Genomic DNA, 19,060 nt, shown 5'->3' with positions numbered 1-19,060 from the left:
GCACAGCAAGAAAGACTGATGTAATGGTGTCGGCTGCATGTTTTATACCCCTGACAACCTGACGTCATGGAAGAAGGGACAGCAACCGACGCAGAACCCAAGACTTTGTTAATCAGGCCGACTGAAGGCAACCTGCCAGCAGATTACCCAAATGTAATGACTGCAACAGTGAAACACGAAGAACATCTAATAGTGCGTTTAGCCTGCATTGAAGCGTAGGTATCTTCTGCAAGATTCCCTGACTGGGATGCTTCTTTTAAATCTAGTGTTGCCAACCAGGCATCTTTGCCTAGCATAGGAAGTAATTGGTGAAGAGTCAACATCTTGAATTTTAGAATCCCCAAAAAGGTGTTTAGAGTAGACCATTCCAGGATAGGACAACATGAATTGTCTTTTCTGGGTACCAGGAAGTGTCTCAAGTAGAAACCTTGTCCCTTTTCCTCTTCTGGTACCAGTTGAATAGCCTCCATGCTTAAAAGAGAAAGTACTTGTTTTTGTGCCTCTGCCCACTGATTTGGGGGTAGGTCCGGCCACCCGCTTGGTGTTGGCAATATGTGGAAGTGAAATCTGTATCACTGGGACACTATATTTAATACCCATTCGTCCTGGGTAATGAGTTCCCAATTCTTTGCATGAAGAGCAATCTTTCCCCCCAAAGGGGCAATCAGTTGATAAGTGCTTTAAAATTTTAAAAGGAAGTCATTGAGACTGCTTACCATAGGGGGAAGTTATTCGCAGATTTGGAAGTGGAGGCCCCCCACTGCTTAGTCGTGTGTGTCCCCTGGGACTGAAACCTGGGGTTTTTGCTGTGTCTGGGTTTGGCTTGAGAAGACCTGGAAGGGGCTGGAAGGGACCAATTTTTGGAGGGCCAGTGCCTACTAAATCTAGGAGGCTGAACTTGTAAGAAATCTTTAACAGTTTGCATAGATTTAGCTTTATCTTCCATCTTTTTAAGAACTTCATCAGCCTTGTTGCCAAACAGGTGGTCCTGATTTAAGGGAGCATCCAACAATTTAGCTTTAACATGATCATGCAAAGATTGCTCCTTAAGCCAAGCATGCCTTCTGAGCACAGACCCAGTAACAGCAGCCCTGCAAGAAGCCTCTAATGAATCAAAACCACATTCCAAAGTATGTTTTCCAACTTGTTCAGCAGAATGCATTAAATCCTGTAATTCTTTACTTTCCACACATTCAGGAATCAACATAATTTTCTGTTTAAGCAATCCAATAACATGTTGCTGATACTTTAACATTTGGAACTAATGGCCAAGGTTGCAGAAGTGTAAACCTTCTTACCCCATCTATCCAGTGCCCTGGAGTCTCTATCAGAAGGGGTAGGATTTTTAGCAGTAGTAGCCTTAATGCCCTTGGGTCCCTGTGAAATAGTCTCTGGATCCGCAACAGGATTTTTAAAAAGGAACTTGTGGGACTCAGGGACCCTGTAGTATCCGTCAGGTTTTCTGGGAGTAGGAGGCAAGGAATCAGGGGCCAAACTAGATTACAACAAAGCATCATCAACAATGTCTAGTACAGGAGGAATAGCTAAAGGCCTATGCTGAGGTAAGAGAAGGAAATTCCTAAGCCTCTTTTTTTGAATCTGAAAAATCCTGGCTTTCCCAGTAGAAATGCTCCCTTAGAGTATGCAAGGTTTCCCCAAAAGAAAAATCCTCAGGAGGGGAAGCAGAGGGAATGGAGTCCTCTGCATCAGAATCTTCAGAAGTAGATAAGGGCAAATCCAGATCATCAGAAGAATCATAAAAGACAGAATCCTGGTCAGAAGATTCATAATCAACTTCAGTCCTAGGCCTCTTAGAAGGGGGTGGTTGCCTACCCCTTATTAAAGTTATTAGATCTTCAGCCATTCTTATCATTTGTTTTCTTAGGCATAGAGGCCTGGGTGTCGTGGCCTGGGCGTTGTTTTTTTAGGTATGGTTCGAGATTTAGGTCTAAGTAAAGAAGATGGCGTCAGTTTAATATACAAGTACATAGACCTGAATATACCCTCAGAAGCCGGTGCCTGCACAGCGGCTCCAGACCCATCCGAGGTAGAGACATCTGCGAGTTCCATAGTTGAAGCAGCTCGCGGCATACCGGACTCCGAATGGGTCTCAGTAGAGGCCTGCGAATCAGAGGTAGCATGTATCAGTGGCTCACTGAGTACCGGCGAACTGGCAACTGGCTTAGGAGAAGCATCGTCGTCAGTTTTGGACCTCGGCGGACTGTCTCTGCCTTTATCTTTGCGTTTTTTCGGAATCCCGGTAGTTGGATGGCCAGCCAACATTTCTGGATATATACACCGAGAACCAAAATATTTAGAGGCAAAAATATACCAACGACGGATAGTGCGCTGATTAAATAAAGCACAAAACCAACAGCAAGGTACGTCGTGGTCAGGGCCTAAGCAAGGAATACAGTACGAATGAAAATCTTTATGAGGTATTTGCTTTCCACAAGTAATGCAATTATTAACTTTTACTGACATTGGTAAGGAGCAAGAAAAAGTTTCCCCAATGGGGTACTTAGCTTTAGTTGAAGACTTCGGTTCGGAAACTCAAAAACGAAAATTTCAGGAGTCAGCTGACCGGCACTTGCGAACTGCTTCTGCTTCGGGCACCGCACAGCAAGAAAGACTGATGTAATGGCATCGGCTGCATGTTTTATCCCCCTGAAGTCATGGAAGAAGGGACAGCATCTGACGCAGGACCCCAAGACTTTGTTAATCAGTCCGACTGAGGGCTACCTGTAAGCAGACAACCCAAATGTAATGACTGCAACAGTGAAACACGAAGAACATCTGCCCTGGACTCCAGTGGCCTTAAATACATTTGCCTGCCATGTGAGCCCCCCATGCCTAGTCTGATGAATCTGTTGTCAGGGTTTGGGTGGTGAGGAGTTGAGTAAAAAGCAGTCTCTTGTTGTAGTTGTATGCTTCTGCTGACCAAAGGAACTCTGCCCTTAGACAAGATACGATAGGAATGACTGCTTCCAGGTCCAGAGAATGTTGGCACCAAAGACTTTTTAAGTACCACTGAAGTTTTCTCATATGCAATCTTGCATATGGAATTAGCAGAATACATGAGACCATGAACCCTAGGGTTTGCAGTATTTTTCTCGCAGATAGCTAGGTTCTGGCGGTCATTTGTTTGAAGTAGTTTGTCAGACAAACCTGTTTTTCTGAACTGAGAAATGCCATCTGGGAAGTTGTGTCCAAGCTTGCTCCCAGGAATACAATCTTTTGACTGGGTACCTGTTGTGATTTCTTTTCATTGATGGTCTACCCAATGAAGTGAGAAGGCTTTTTACAAATGCCAGGTGCTGAAGTAGCAATTCCTGACTGTCTGCCTGAATCAGGCAGTCATCCAAGTAATGGAAAATTTGGATATTTCTCTGCCTGCAGTATGCAATGGCTAGAGCCAGACACTTTGTGAATACTCTGGGTGCATTAGATAAGCCAAAGGGAAGTGCAGAGAACTGATAGTGCATAGAGCCTGCACTGAAACATAGATATTTCATGCATGACTCCCTTATGGGGATGTGCAGATAAGCTTCTTTTAAGTCTAGAGTGACTAACCAGGCATCCTTGGCTAGCATAGGGAGAAGCTGTTGCAGGCTAAGCATTTTGAATTTTGGGACCACCAAAAAAGTGTTGAGAATTGAAAGATCCAGGATTGGGTGCCAAGAGCCCTCTTTTCTGGGCACTAGGAAAAGTCTGGAGTAGAAACCCTGACCCCTTTGTTCAACTGGAACAGGTTGAATAGCACTGATATTGAGCAGGGAAATTACTTTCTTTTGAGCCTCTGCCCACTGGTTTGGAGGAAGGTCTGGAAACCCACTTGGGGTTGGAAGTGAATGGAAGTAGAATTTGTACCCCTGGGATACAATGTTTAGGAGGGCGGCCACGGTGGTGCAGCAGTTAGCATTGCCACCTCACAGCAAGAGGTTCTCCAGTTCGATCTTTGGCTGGGGTGCCTTCGGTGCAAAGTCTGCATGTCCTCCCTGTGGTCACGTGGGTTTCCTCCGGGTGCTCCGGTTTCCTCCCAAATCCCAAAGGCATGCTGTAGGTGGATTGGACACTCTAAATTGGCCCGAGGTGTGAGTGTGTGCATGTGTGTGCCTTCTGTGGAAGGTTGGGCATCTGGCTGGCAACTTGACACCATAAAACTCCACTGCCAATCATGAGAGGACAGGTGATCCGCTGTGGCGACCCCTAACTGGGAAAAGCCGAAAGAAGGATGATACAATGTTTAGGACCCATTGGTCCTGAGTAATGGACGTCCAATTTTTTGCATGAAGGGCAAGTTTTCCTACTAGGGGCACAAGTAATTGGGAAGGGCTGGGAAGGATAACTGAAAAGCCATTCTGAACTTTTTCCATAAGGGTGCGGCTTACCACTTCCCTGTTTTTGGGGTGGGGGCACTCCATTGTTTAGATTTTTGCATACCCTGAGACTGTAGTCAGGGTGGCCTGTTTCCCCTGGGTCTGGTCTGGGAAGGCCTGGGAGGGGCTGGAAAGGACAGGTTTTTTGAAGGCCAATGCCTACTGAATCTAGGTGGTTGCACTTGTTAGAATTCTTTGACAGTTTGCATAGATTTAGCTTTTTCTTCCATCTTTTTAAGAACTTCTGCTTTGGTGCCAAACAAACAGTCCTTATTTAAAGGAGCATCTAGTAATTTGGATTTGACATGATCTGGCAAGGTTTGTTCCTTCAGCCAAGCATGCCTTCTCAGTACAGACCCAGTAACTGCAGCCCTGCAAGATGCTTCTAGGGCATCAAAGCCACACTGCAAAGTATGCTTACTAACCTGGTTTGCAGAATGCATTAGCTCTTGTAACTATTTATTTTCTGCACAATCTGGAAATAACACCATTTTTTGTTTAATTAGTTCCATAATATGTTGCTGGTACTTCAACGTGTGAAACTGGCAATTCAATGCCCTGATGGCAAGAGTTGCAGAGGTATATATCTTCTTACCCCATCTCTCTAAATCTCTGGAATCACTGTCAGAAGGGGTAGGATTTTTGGTGGTCATAGCCTTAATACCTTTAGGTCCCTGAGAAATGGTCTCTGGATCTGCAGTAGGATTCTTGAAGAGAAATTTGTGGGAATCAGGTACTCTGTAGTACCTGTCAGGTTTCCTAGGGGCCGGGGGTAAAATATCTGGAGTAAGACTAGATTCCATAACGACATCTACAACATCCAGGACAGGGGGTATAGCTAGAGCCCTGTGGTGAGGCAACTCTAAAAATTCTCTGAGTCTCTTTTTAGACTGAAGGTAGTCTTGGCATTCCCAGTGGAAATGCTCTCTTAAAGTATGCAAGGTTTCACCAAAAGAAAAATCCTCTGGAGGGGAGGCAGAGGGAATGGATTCTTCTGCATCTGAATCCTCATAGGCTAAGGGCATGTCCTGATAATCAGAAGGGTCAGAGTCATTGGACTCCTGGTCTGTAGAATCAGAAGGAAACTGAATTCTGTCTCTTAGCAGGGGAAGGCTGGCTTCCTCTAATTAGGGTAATAAGGTCTTCAGCCATTCTAAGCATTTGTTTTTGTGGCATGGGAGCTTGAGCATGCGCTTTGGTGGGTTTTCTAGGCGTAGTGCATACTCTGGGCCTAAGAAACTCGGTAGTTTTAGCTAAAAATGAAGTTGTCATTTTGATTCAAACATCAGTAGGACAGAATACACCCTCAGAAGCCAGTGATTGCACAGCGGCTCTGCACCCATCCAAGATAGAGACATCCGCAGGTTCCATAGTTGAAGAAGCATCTCGCAGCCTACCAGCCCCTGAATGGGTCTCAGCAGATTCCTGCAAATCTACAGAAGCGGGCATCAGGGGCTGCAAAGGTACCTCACTGAGTACCGGCGGACTGGCAAGTAGCTTAACGGAAGAATCATCTGCAGTTTTGGACCTATGCGGTCTGTCTCTGTCCTTATCTTTGTGTCTTTTCAGAAGATTGGTAGTTGGATGGCTTATCGAAGCCATTTTAGAATACAAAGAGCAAAAGAATTTAGCTACAAAGATAGCCCAACGACGAATGGCTCGGGCGTTAAACAAGGCACAAAACTGACAGTGAGGGACGTTGTGATCTGGGCCTAAACATGTGATGCAATAAGAATGAAAAGCTCTGTGAGGTATTTGTTTTCCACAGGCAAGACAATTGTTAACTTTTTCTGACATCGGTTAGAGCAAGAAAAAAGCATTCCCAATGGGGTACTTAGCTTTAGAAGACTTCAGAATTATAAATTCGAAAACGAAAATTTCAGATAGCAGCTGACCGGCACTTACGAACTGCTTCTGCTTCAGGCTCCTCCTCTGCAAGAAAGACTGATGTAATGGCATTGGTTGCCTGTTTTATACCCTTGACATCATGGAAGAAGCAACAGCATCTAATGCAGAAATACTAAGACTCTGGTATTCAGGACGACTGAGGGCTACCTGCAGGCAGATAACCCAAGTGTGATGACTGCAACAGTGAAACAAGAAGAACATCATAATTAAGGTCTTTATTAAGAAGTGATATTTGTGCCTCAGACAGCACCACAGAGGAAATGTTATGTATATTATTAAATTCTTTTAACATCTGGTCATGACTTTGAGGATGTCCTCCAGAGTGTTTTATGTGCCTATGTTTCCTCCCCCCTCTCCTGATCCTGGGCCTAAAGGGTGGTTGGTGCTGTGTCTTTTGGGAATTGGTGGCTCAAGGGAGTGGTTACCATCCACATCAGTGGCAGAACAAGAATCCTCTCCCGAAGTAAAACTCAGGTAATTTTTTATTTTCTTCATTATAGATTTGGGCCATTTGCATTTGGAAATATTTGTTCTGTTCAGAGATCACCCCAGTCTAGGACTCTTACATGGCATAAAGGGTTGACCTTTCTCATAATCCCCTATATCCCACTGGAATTTTTTCATTTTTTTTTTTTATCTTTGAGCTGTTGTTCTAATGATAGGAGACTGGAGCTCAACACATCAAGACATTCCCTAGAAAATGGTAAGGTCTCATGGATCTTGATTTCTTGACAAATATTTTCCACAGCTTTAATCCTATTATCAACCGTCCGTTCATAATAGGACGTGAGAGCATCCACAAATCCCATGGATGTTCTCTGTTGAATTTGTGCCCATTCCTTTAATAACATATCATCACCCTGGTTAACCAGAGGTTGTAACATTACCCTTAAACCTCGGGGGGTAATGCCTTTGGCATGATAAGCCTTGAATACTTTCAAGTGCCAGACGTTAGTTCTAGCCCTTTCATCTGTTTTGTAACTTTTTGAAATGCCAACTTGCATTGACATATAGGGTCATTCATGTTTTGTTCAGAGTGCCCCAAATTAGTAACTCCTAGTCCAAAGACTTGTAAGTCATCTTTATCAGACGATATCTTTATCAGACGATAGTCCCTTAATAATGGTAGCCAAATCCATGTTGGACCCCTATATTGATTGTGTAAGAATGTTGATAATGATAGTGCTAGATGAACAAATGGATGAATGGAAAGCATCTCAGTCCAACTAAAGATACACCAATATGATGATAAACGATAGATAGCCCAACTACTTATATAAATAGTTTTTAAATCTCACTACAAGATTCCAACTGAATTTTCATGGGCAAAAAACAGAAAATGGCCGTTGATCAAAAAAGCCAATGGCACTCATATAAATATATATAACAAACTGGACCTAAGAGCAATGAATTCCCATCAAATCGATCAATTCTAAAACAAAAATCATACTGCTAGGGGGACCATAATAGCCATACCGTAAAATTCCAAAAAATAGGAAAGTACAGTTGTGTACCTACCATAAATGTAGATGTTTTGAGTGTATTCACTGTTGCAGTCATTACTCTTGGGTTATCCTGCTGGCAGGCTACCCTCAGTCGGCCAGAATTCCAAAGTCTAGGTCCGGCGTCAGTTGCTGTCGCCTCTTCCCTGACGTCAGTGCGCCAGGGGTATAAAAGATGCAGCCGACGCCATTTTCTTCATTTTTTTTTGCCCCAGATGTCAGTTGCCCCCAAACTGGTAGGCTGAAAAATATGCCAATAAAAATGCACAAAAATAACATTTTCTTTATCTACAAGCAAATACACTAAATAGGTTGTATAGGATAGAGAAGTGCAGATAAGTCCAGGCAAAGAGAAGGGGGGTGGTGGGTGGGTAACCTGGACTGCAACAGTGAATACACTCGAACATCTACATTTATGGTAGGTACACAAAGTACAGTTTTGTACCTACCATAAATGTAGATGTTCGAAGATCCACATTGCTGCAGTCATAACCTGTGGGTAGTCCGCTGTCCTCGGTTGGCCCGAATACCAAAGTATTAGGCTGGCGTCGGTCATGGTCGCTTAGATCTGACGTCAGTACGCCTTGGTACTAAAGCGCATGACCGACGTCATATCCCCAGTCTTTCTTGCCCCAGATGTCAGAAGGCCCTAAAAAGAAAGGCTATAGCCAAAAAACAGAGAAACATCCAACCACCCATGTACAAACAATATTTACAACCCAAAACACACAACCACCCCAAACTACAGTGGGGAAGGAGGGAGGGTAAATTGGACTGCAGCAATGTGGATCTTCGAACATCTACATTTATGGTAGGTACAAAACTGTACTATGTTCTTCATCTCACATTGCTGCAGTCATAACCTGTGGGTAGAATCCCAAAGCAAAGGTAAAGGGAGGATGGCAAAATTTGCAAAATTATAAAGCATTGGGAGCTGCTAACATGCCCTGTAAAACTGCAGTGGCAAACCCAGCCCTAGATTTGGAGTAAAGAGGGAGATGGTAATGTTTAGAAAAAGTGTGCACTGAACTCCAAGTAGCTGCCTCCAAAATATCTTTAGTAGCTACACCCCTTAAAAAAGCAGTAGAAGTGGCAGTAGCCCTAGTGGAATGAGGTCTGATTCCAGCCAGAATCTCCTTGCCATGATGAGAATAACAAAAAGCAATACAATGGCCAATCCACTTAGAAATAGTTTGTTTAGAAACAGGTTTCCCCTGAGATCCCAAAGCAAAAGAAACAAACTGTTGAGACTGTCTGAACCCTTTAGTTCTGCTCAAATAATAACGCAACTGCCTGTGAATATCCAAAGAATTCAAAATTTTTTCCCCTTTATTTTGGGGATCAGCATAAAATGTAGGCAAATGAATAGATTGGTTCAAGGCCACATTTGAAACAACTTTAGGCATAAAAGTAGGGTTAGTACGTAGAGATACCCTATCCTTATGAAAAATCAGGAAGGGCTCAACTGCCATTAGAGCCTGTAATTCAGATACCCTTCTAGCAGACGTAATGGCCAACAAAAAAGCTGTCTTCCAAGACAAAAACTTCAACTCAGCTGTAGCTGCAGGTTCAAAAGGAGGTAAAGTGAGTTTCACCAACACAAAATTGAGATCCCAGGAAGGAGTAGGAGCTCTACGTGGGGGTCTTATGTTCTTTGCCCCTCTAAGAAATTGCTTAAACAAAGGATGAGAGAATAATGGTGGGTCACAATCATAGTGAGCAGAAATGGCTGCAGCATGACCTTTTACAGAGGAGAAAGACAAACCTTTGTCTAGTAATTCTGTAAGATACTGAAGAGAAACACTCAAATTAGGTACTGAAACATCAAAGCTCTTTGCTTGGCTCCAAAGAAAAAATCTCCTCCATTTATCAGCATAAACTTTCCTTGTACTAGGCCGTCTGGCCTCCAAAATAACATCCAAAACTTGCTGAGGAAGCTGCGACCCTCCAGGATCTAAAACAGAATATGCCAGGCTGTCAGATGCAAAGACTGTATCCTGACATTGAGGAAATGATTGCCTGCCTGGGACAAAAGGTGTGGAATTGATGGCAAAGGCCAAGGAGGCTCCCGTACTAAACTCCTCAGCAGAGGGTACCAGTGCTGACGTGGCCAATCTGGAGCTATTAGAATCATGGAGGGCTTGTCCTGTCTGACCTTCAAGAGCACCTTGGGAAGGAGAGGCAGAGGAGGAAAAGCATAGACGTGAAGATTGTTCCAACTGAATGATAGAGCATCCACTTTCCAAGCTTTTGGATGAAACAGCTTTGTGCAAAACTTTGGCAGCTGGAAATTTAGTGGAGAAGCGAACAGAGCTATGTCTGGAGTCCCCCAAAGCACTGTCAACTGTCGAAATACGTGGGGATCCACCATCTGTCTGCTCAAAACATCCGCTAAGGAGTTCTGTGCTCCTGGCAGAAACCTTGCCTGAAGAGTGAGGTGCAAACTGAGAGCAGTCTCCCACAAAATCATAGCTTGCCTGCAAAGAGGGTATGAATGGGTTCCCCCTTGCTTGTTGAAATACCACATGACAATTGTGTTGTCTGTTTGAATCAACACGTGTCCTGGTTGAAGTAGATCCTTGAAAGCCATCAATGCAAATTGGACTGCTAACATCTCCTTCATGTTGATATGCAAATGTTGAAGTCTGGCAGGCCACGTGTCTTGAACCCATTTTCCATTGAGGTGTGCTCCCCAAGCCTTGTCTGAGGCATCTGTCATTAAGATCTGACTCGCCTCTGGTCGGGTCACAGAGAGTCCCTTGTTTAGGTGACATTCCTGAGCCCACCACAAAAATTCCTTTTGAAGGCAAGGTATTATCTGAATGACAGTGTCCAAATCGTGGCAGTGTTGAGTCCATACACTTTTGAGATACCATTGTAGCTTCCTCATATGCAGTTTGGCATTGGGAAGCACCAGAATACAAGATGCCATGAACCCCAAGGCTTGAAGGACCGTCATTGCAGTCAGCCTGGACAGGAGAGACAATTGTTGGAAGTAAAGGGTAAGATTTCTTTGCTTGTCCGGGGTCAAAAACGCCATCTGAGAGGCTGTATTCAGTCTCACACCCAGAAAGCACATGTCCTGAGAGGGTACTAGACTGGACTTTATTTCGTTCACAGAATACCCTAGGCACCTTAACACTGCCATAACATACTGAAGATGGTGAAGTAGCTTGTCTTTGTCTTGAGCAAGAATCAGGCAGTCGTCCAAATAAGGATAAGTTTGTATTCCTCTTAACCTTAAGAAGGCTATCACTGGAGCCAGAACTTTTGTGAACACCCTGGGTGCAGTAGATAAGCCAAAGGGCAATGCAGAGAACTGATAATGTAAAGTCCCAGCCAGCGCAGGAATCTCCTGCAGCTGGGCCTGATAGGAATATGAAGATAAGCCTCCTTGAGATCCAGAGTTACCATCCAGTGATCTTTGCCTAGCAGAGGCAGAAGTTGTTGCAAAGTCAACAGTTTGAATTTTGGAATGTCCAGGTATGTGTTGAGAATAGACAAATCCAGAATTGGCCTCCAAGTGTTTCCTTTCTTTGGTACAAGAAACAGGCGAGAATAAAATCCTAGGCCCACTTCTGATGGAGGGACCTGCTGGATAGCCCCCATTTGTAGAAGTAAAGAAATCTGTTTGTGAGCCTCCACCTTTTGCTGAGGAGGAACGTCTGGCATGCCTTTGAAAGGGGCAATGTGTGGAAATAAAACTTGTAGCCTCGGTTTATAATGTCCAACACCCATTTGTCCTGGGTGACTAAAAGCCAATTTTGCCTGAAAAGTGCCAACTTTCCTCCCAGAGGAGCTGCCAGACAGGAAGGATCGGGCAGCTGAAGATGCAGGTCATTGGGTCTGTTTACGAAAGGACTGGCCCCTGCCCTCACCTGTAGACTGTGCAGGGGAACTCCACGTCCTAGGCCTAAAAGAACCCTGTGCATGAGCTCTGCCCCTACCACATCTAGATCTACCCCTAGACTGTAAATCAGAAGAAGGGTAAGCCCATCCCTTAGTAGGCCAATTTCTGCTAAACTTAGGGGGCTGCACCTGCAAAAAATCCTTAGCAGTCTGCATAGACTTAGCTTTGTCTTCCATTTTCTTCAAGACTGACTCCACAGGAGAACCAAACAAAACTTCAGACTGAAGGGGAGCATCCAAAATTCGAGCTTTAACATGCTCTGACAAGTTCTGATCCTTAAGCCAGGCGTGCCTACGAATAACTGATCCAGTGGCAGCCACCCTGGAAGAGGCCTGTAAAGCATCAAAACCACACTGCAAAGAATGCTTACCCACCTGATCAGAGGCATGAACCAAATCCTGTAATTCTTTACACTCTATGCCCTCTGCTAAAGCATCTACCTTAGATTTCAACTGACTAAGGAGAAAATTCTGGTACTTCAGCATATGAAACTGGCACTTCAAAGCCCTCATTGCAAGAGTGGAAGAGGTATACACTTTTTTACCCCACCTATCCAAAGCTCTAGAGTCTTTATCCATAGGAACTGGATTCTTTACAACAGAAGCCCTGACACCCTTAGGTCCCTGGCTAATAGTTTCTGGGTCAGCCCTAGGGCTCTTATACAAATATTTATGAGCCTCTGGCACTCTGTAATACCTGTCTGGCTTAACCGGGGCAGGAGGCAAAGAGTCTGGATTAAGGGAAGCCTCAGAGAAAACATCCTGAACAACATCCAAAACAGGAGGTATAGCCAAGGGCCTATGTTGTGGTAAAAATAAGAATTCCCTAAGCCTCTTTGGGAATCTGAGAAATCCTGACCTTCCCATTTAAAATGTTCCCTCATAGAATGCAGGGTTTCTGAAAAAGAAAAATCCTCTGGAGGGGAAGCAGAAGGACTAGAATCCTCTGCGTCTGAATCAGAATAAGGGGGAAAATCCTGAATGTCTTCAGCCGAAGACTCTGAGTAATCTGAAGAATGTTCCAATCCTTCCACCTCTGGCTCCACCCTAGGCCTCTTATCTGGAGGGGGCATAGAACCTCTGATCAAGGAAATCAAATCTTCTGCCATTTTAAGCATGTGTTTTTTAGGTACAGAACCTGCAGAACTAGGACTAACGCCAGACAAACCAGGCCTGGCCTTGGAAGGTACCTTAGAGACAGAGGGAGAAGGCCTAACTACCTTATGTAAAGAAGGGATTACAGCAACCTGAGAGGCCCCCTCAGCCTGACCCGACTCCTGAGAGGCCACATCTTGCAAAATTAAAGGTTCCCCCTGAGACTCAACTGAAACCTCGGCTGGATCCACAGATTCCACCGTGGTTTCTAAAGAACCGGCGTCCGGAACGGATGACTCATCCTGCTTGGATTTTAACGATTTCTCCTTACGCTTCTTAGCGGTAGCAGGCGTCGGAGGATCCGACGGCATACTGTAATTATACCGCTTACCGAAGACAAGCCTAGCACAATCTAACCTACGTTTAATGGTGAGCTTATTACATTTAGCACAAAAGCGACACCCGACTACGTCGTGCTCAGGCCCCAAGCAAGGAATACAGAGAGAGTGGTAATCCCTATGAGGTATCTGTTTCCCACAAGAAATACAATTATTCACTTTTTCTGACATCCGGATTTAACTGAGGCAAGAAAAGACAAAAATATTCCCCAACGGGGTACTTAGCCCAACTTGGTTTTCGGTCTGAAACTCAGAATACGAAAATTTCAGGACGCCGAACGGCACTTGCAAATGCTGCTTCTGCTTTGGACCATGCGGCAAGAAAGACTGGGGATATGACGTCGGTCATGCGCTTTAGTACCAAGGCGTACTGACGTCAGATCTAAGCGACCATGACTGACGCCAGCCTAATACTTTGGTATTCGGGCCGACCGAGGACAGCGGACTACCCACAGGTTATGACTGCAGCAATGTGAGATGAAGAACATCTGTACTATGTTCATCGTGTTTCACTGTTGCAATCATTACTCTTGGGTTGAATCCTAAAGCTGAGGATGGGTGGCTGGGCTAAATAGGATTAGGAGAGGCTATGAAGCCCTGCAGAACTGCAGTGGCAAAGCCTGCTCTGGACTTAGAGTAAAGAGGTAGGTGGTAGTGCTTTGTGAAAGTGTGCACTGAACTCCAAGTTGCAGCCTCTAAGATATCTTTGGTTGGTACTCCTCTGAGGAAGGCTGCTGAAGTGGCTGCTGCTCTGGTGGAATGAGGCCTAATGCCCTTAGGCACTGATTTGCCATGTTGAGAATAGCAGAAACGGATGCAATGGCCTATCCATTTAGAAATAGTCTGTTTTGAGATAGCCTTTTCTTGTGATCCTGCAGCATATGACACTAAAAGTTGCTCAGTCTTTCTGAAAGCTTTATTTCTGTCCAAATAGAAGCGCAACTGCCTGTGTATGTCCAAAGAATGCAGAATTTTCTCACTCTTGTTCTGTGGATTTGGATAACAGGTAGGCAAGTGAATGGTTTGGTTGAGGTCCACACTGGATACCACCTTAGGCATAAATGTAGGATTTGTCCTCAGAGACACCCTGTCTGGATGAAAAATGATAAAAGGTTCCACAGCCATGAGTGCTTGTAACTCCGAGACTCGCCTTGCTGAGGTTATTGCTAGGAGTAGAGCTGTTTTCCAGGATAAGAATTTTATATATGCTGTTGAAGATGGCTTGAAAGGAGGCAGTGTGAGTTTTTCCAAAACATAATTGAGGTCTCAGGCCGGAATTGGTGCTCTCCTTGGAGGCCTAATGTTTTTGGCCACTCTGAGGTACTGCCTTATTAAAGGATGAGAAAAGATAGGTGGTTCCGTATTGTAATGGGCTGAAATGGCAGACATAAATCTTAATTGACGAGAAAGAAAGGCCTTTGTTTAGCATCTCAGTGAGGTATTGTAAAATCTGAGGTATATTTGGTACACACATGTCAATGCCTTGTTCCTGGCTCCAAGCACAGAATCTCTTCCATTTTTCTGCATAAGATTTTCTGGTACTGGGCCTCCTGGCCTCCAAGATAACATCCATAACAGCTTTTGAAAGAGGTGTGTTCTGAATGGTTACATTATCTGCCATGCTGCCAGATTTAAGGTCCTGAGTTGGCTGTGCAGGATCTGATTGTTTTGTTGGGTCAGCAAGTGAGATGTTCGAGGCAATATCCATGCTAGACCTTGAGACAAGCTCTTTAGGACTGGGTACCAGTGCTGGCGTGGCCAGTCTGGTGCAATCAGTATCATTTTTGGCTTATCTTGTCTGACCTTTAGGAGCACCCTGGGAACGAGAGGCAGTGGAGGAAAGGCATATACTGTTAGGTTTTTCCAGCTGAAGGATAGGGCATCCACTTTCCATGCTTGCTTGTGATAAATCCTTGTGCAAAATCTCTGTAATTGGTAGTTGTGAGGGGAGGCAAATAGATCTATGTCTGGGCATCCCCATTTCCTTATTATTATGTTGAAGACTTGTGGATCCACTTTCCATTCGTGGGGATCCATGAGGTTTCTGCTTAGTTCGTCTGCCAGAGTATTTGTTTTTCCTGGCAGGAATTGTGCTTGCAGGTGAATTTGAAAAGCCAATGCTGTGTCCAATAAGGTCATTGCTAGTCTGCAGAGGGGGTAGGAATGTGTACCTCCCTGCTTGTTTATGTACCACATGACCGTAGTATTGTCTGTCTTTATTAGTAGCTGTCCTGGATGAAGTAGGTCCTTGAAAGCTGTCAGGGCATTTTGAACAGCTATCATCTCTTTTTGATTGATTTGGAGATGCATCTGGTTTGCAGGCCATGTGCCCTGAATACATTTTCCTGCCATATGGGCCTCCCAGGCATAATCTGATGCATCCGTTGTTAGTGTCTGTCTGGCTGTGGGTAAACTGAATGGCAGACCCTTGTTGTGGTGACAGGCTTCTGCCCACCATCGAAACTCCTGTTGTAGGCAGGGAATGAGTGCAATTACTGTCTCCAGGCTGTGGCAATGCTGAGCCCAAACACTTTTTAGATACCATTGTAGTTTCCTCATATGCAGTCTGGCATATGGAATTAGTAGAATACAGAATGCCATGAAAAGTACAGTTTTGTACCTACCATAAATGTAGATGTCCGATAGGTATGCATCTGCAGTCATCACATATGGGTCGTCCTGCCTCAGGCAGCCCTTCGGTCGGCCGGATTCCAAAGTCTGGGTCTGGCGTCGGCTGATGTCGCCCTTTCCCCGACGTCAGAGAGCCTGGGGTATAAAAGCGTCAGCCGACGCCATCTTCCTCAGTTTTTCTTGCCCCAGATGCCAGGTGCCCTCTAAGGAAGGCTAAATTTGGAGAAATGCAATAAATTCCAAACATTTTCAGAAATATATATATATATATATATATATATATATATATATATATATATATATATATATATATGTATATAAAACAAATACGCCATAATAGATAACCCCAGCTAGCTATGAGAGGGATAAGAACCCAAGAAATACCACAGAGGGGAAGGAGGGTGGGTAAACCTGACTGCAGATGCATACCTATCGGACATCTACATTTATAGTAGGTACAAAACTGTACTATGTCCTTCAAGGATGCATCTGCAGTCATCACATATGGGTAGAATACCATAGCCAATCTGGGGGTGGAGGATCTATGTAAATGATGGTGTAGCTAAAATTCCCTGCAGGACTGCCGTAGCAAAGCCTGCTCTGGATCTGGAATATAAAGGTGAATTGTAATGCTTGGAAAATGTATGCATGGAGCTCCATGTAGCAGCTTCTAAAATGTCGTTGGTAGCCACCCCTCTTAAGAAGGCTGTGGAGGTGGCTGTAGCTCTGGTGGAATGAGGTCTAATGTTAGCTGGCACAGTCTTTCCATGAAAAGAGTAACAAAAACGAATGCAATTCCCTATCCATTTTGAAATTGTCTGTTTGGAAATTGCTTTTCCTTGTGCACCAGCAGCATATGCTACAAACAGCTGGTCAGTCTTTCTGTAACGTTTAGTTCTGTCCAAGTAGTAGCGCAACTGCCTGTGTATGTCCAGGGTGTGCAGAAGTTTTTCCCCTTTGTTTTGTGGATTTGGAAAGAAGGTAGGCAGGTGAATAGCTTGGTTTAATGAGACCCTGGATACCACCTTTGGCATAAATGAAGGATTGGTTCTCAGTGAAACTCTGTCCTGATGAAAAATAAGAAATGGCTGTACTGCCATGAGGGCCTGTAACTCAGATACTCTTCTTGCTGAGGTTATGGCCAGAAGGAAGGCAGTCTTCCAAGACAGAAACTGTGGTTCTGCAGATGCTGCTGGTTCAAAGGGAGGTAGTGTTAGTTTTTCCAACACGAAGTTAAGGTCCCAAGTAGGCACTGGTGGTTTCCTTGGAGGACTGATGTTTTTAATTCCTCTTAGAAACTGCCTTAGGAGAGGATGAGAGAAGACAGGTGGATCAGTATTGTACTCTGCTGAAATTGCTGAAGCATGAATTTTAATGGAAGAGTAAGACAGGCCATTGTGGAGCATTTCTGCCAAGTATTCCAGAATATGTGCCATGTTCATCACTGTCGCATCTAGGCCCTTTGTGGTGTTCCAAGTGTGAAACCTTTTCCATTTTGCTGAATATGCCTTCCTTGTGGAAGGCCGGCGAGCTTCCATGATGATATCCTTCACTCTCTGGGATAGCTTATCCTGTGGAGGAATCAAGGTATTTTCCAGGCTAGTTGCAATGTTTTCAGGTTGGAATGCAGAGTTTTGTAATTGTGTTGTGTCAGGAGAAGTGGCCATAGTGGAAGAGGTCATGGTTTCGTGTGTGACATGCTCTTTAACAGTGGGTACCAGTGCTGTCTTGGCCAGTCCGGAGCTATCAGAATCACTTTTGGCCGTTCTGTCCTGATCTTCAATAAGACCTTGGTCATTAATGGAAGAGGTGGGAAAGCATACACTGTTAGAGTTCTCCAGCTGAAAGACAGGGCGTCCACTTTCCATGCCTGTGGGTGGTATGTCCTTGAGCAGAATTTCTTCAGCTGATGATTGTGGGGGGAGGCAAAGAGATCTATGTCCGGCCTCCCCCATAATTGTGTTATTTGAAGGAAGATGTCTGGGTGCAGCATCCATTCGTGTGCATCCATGATGTTCCTGCTTAAACTGTCCACCAGTATATTGTCCTTTCCTGGCACGAACTGGGATTGTAGTTCTATATTGATCTTCAAGGAAAGTTCCCATCGATTCATTGCCAGTCTGCAAAGAGGGTAAGAATGGGTGCCTCCTTGCTTGTTTAAGTACCACATAACTGTGGTGTTGTCTGTCCTTATTAGCAGGTGGCCTTGATGCAGAAAGAGTTTGAAGGCCTCGATTGCATGTATCACTGCCAGCATTTCCTTTTGGTTTATGTGCATGCGTAGCTCTTTTTGTGACCATAGTCCTTGAATGCATCTGCCCTCCATGTGCACTCCCCATCCGTGGTCTGAAGCGTCCGTTGTAATGGTTTGGCTGGCTATTGGTTTGCTGAAGGGTAGACCCCTGTTTGACTGGCTTGCTTGAGCCCACCACAGAAATTCCTTTTGAAGGCATGGAATGAGTGGTATCAAAGTTTCCAAGCTGTGACTGTGCTGAGTCCATAAACTCCTTAGGTACCATTGTAGCTTCCTCATATGCAGCCTTGCTTGTGGAATCAGGAGAATGCAGGAAGCCATGTAACCTAGGGCCTGCAGGATTTTCCTTGCAGTCAGCTGAGTTTGTCTTGACAAATTTTTGAAGTAAGCCGGTAGTTGACTTTGTTTTTCCTCTGTGAGGAAAGCCATTTGGGTGGTTGTGTCCAGATTTGCACCCAGAAAAGTTATTCTTTGGGATGGAACAAGTCTTGACTTGTGAATGTTGACTGTATATCCCAAGGTCTGAAGTAGGTGAATGGCATAATTCAAGTGTTTTACCAAAGTTTGCTGACTATCCACTTGTATAAGGCAGTCGTCCAGATATGGGTATATTTGAATCCCCTGAAGTCTGCAGTGTGCAATTACTGATGCCGGCATTTCGTGAATACTCTGGGTGCAGTAGATAAGCCAAAGGGCAATCCTGAGAATTGATAATGCTCTGAACCTGCAAGAAATCTGAGGTGTCTTCTGCAACTTTGTCTGATAGGGACATGCAGGTATGCCTCCTTGAGGTCTAGAGTTACCAGCCAAGACCCCTTGCCCAGCATGGGAAGGAGTTGCTGTAGAGTCAGCATTTTGAATTTTGGAACAATGAGATAAGTATTCAGTGCGGACAAGTCGAGAATAGGCCTCCATTGCTTTTCTTTTCTTGGAACAAGGAATAGTCTGGAATAAAATCCTTGGCCTTGTTCTGAGAGAGGAACC

Source organism: Protopterus annectens, chromosome 17.part0, assembly GCF_019279795.1.
Source record: "Protopterus annectens isolate FY-2018-M chromosome 17.part0, PAN1.0, whole genome shotgun sequence".
Taxonomy (NCBI): Eukaryota; Metazoa; Chordata; order Ceratodontiformes; family Protopteridae; genus Protopterus; species Protopterus annectens.
This window is presented reverse-complemented; position numbering follows the sequence as displayed.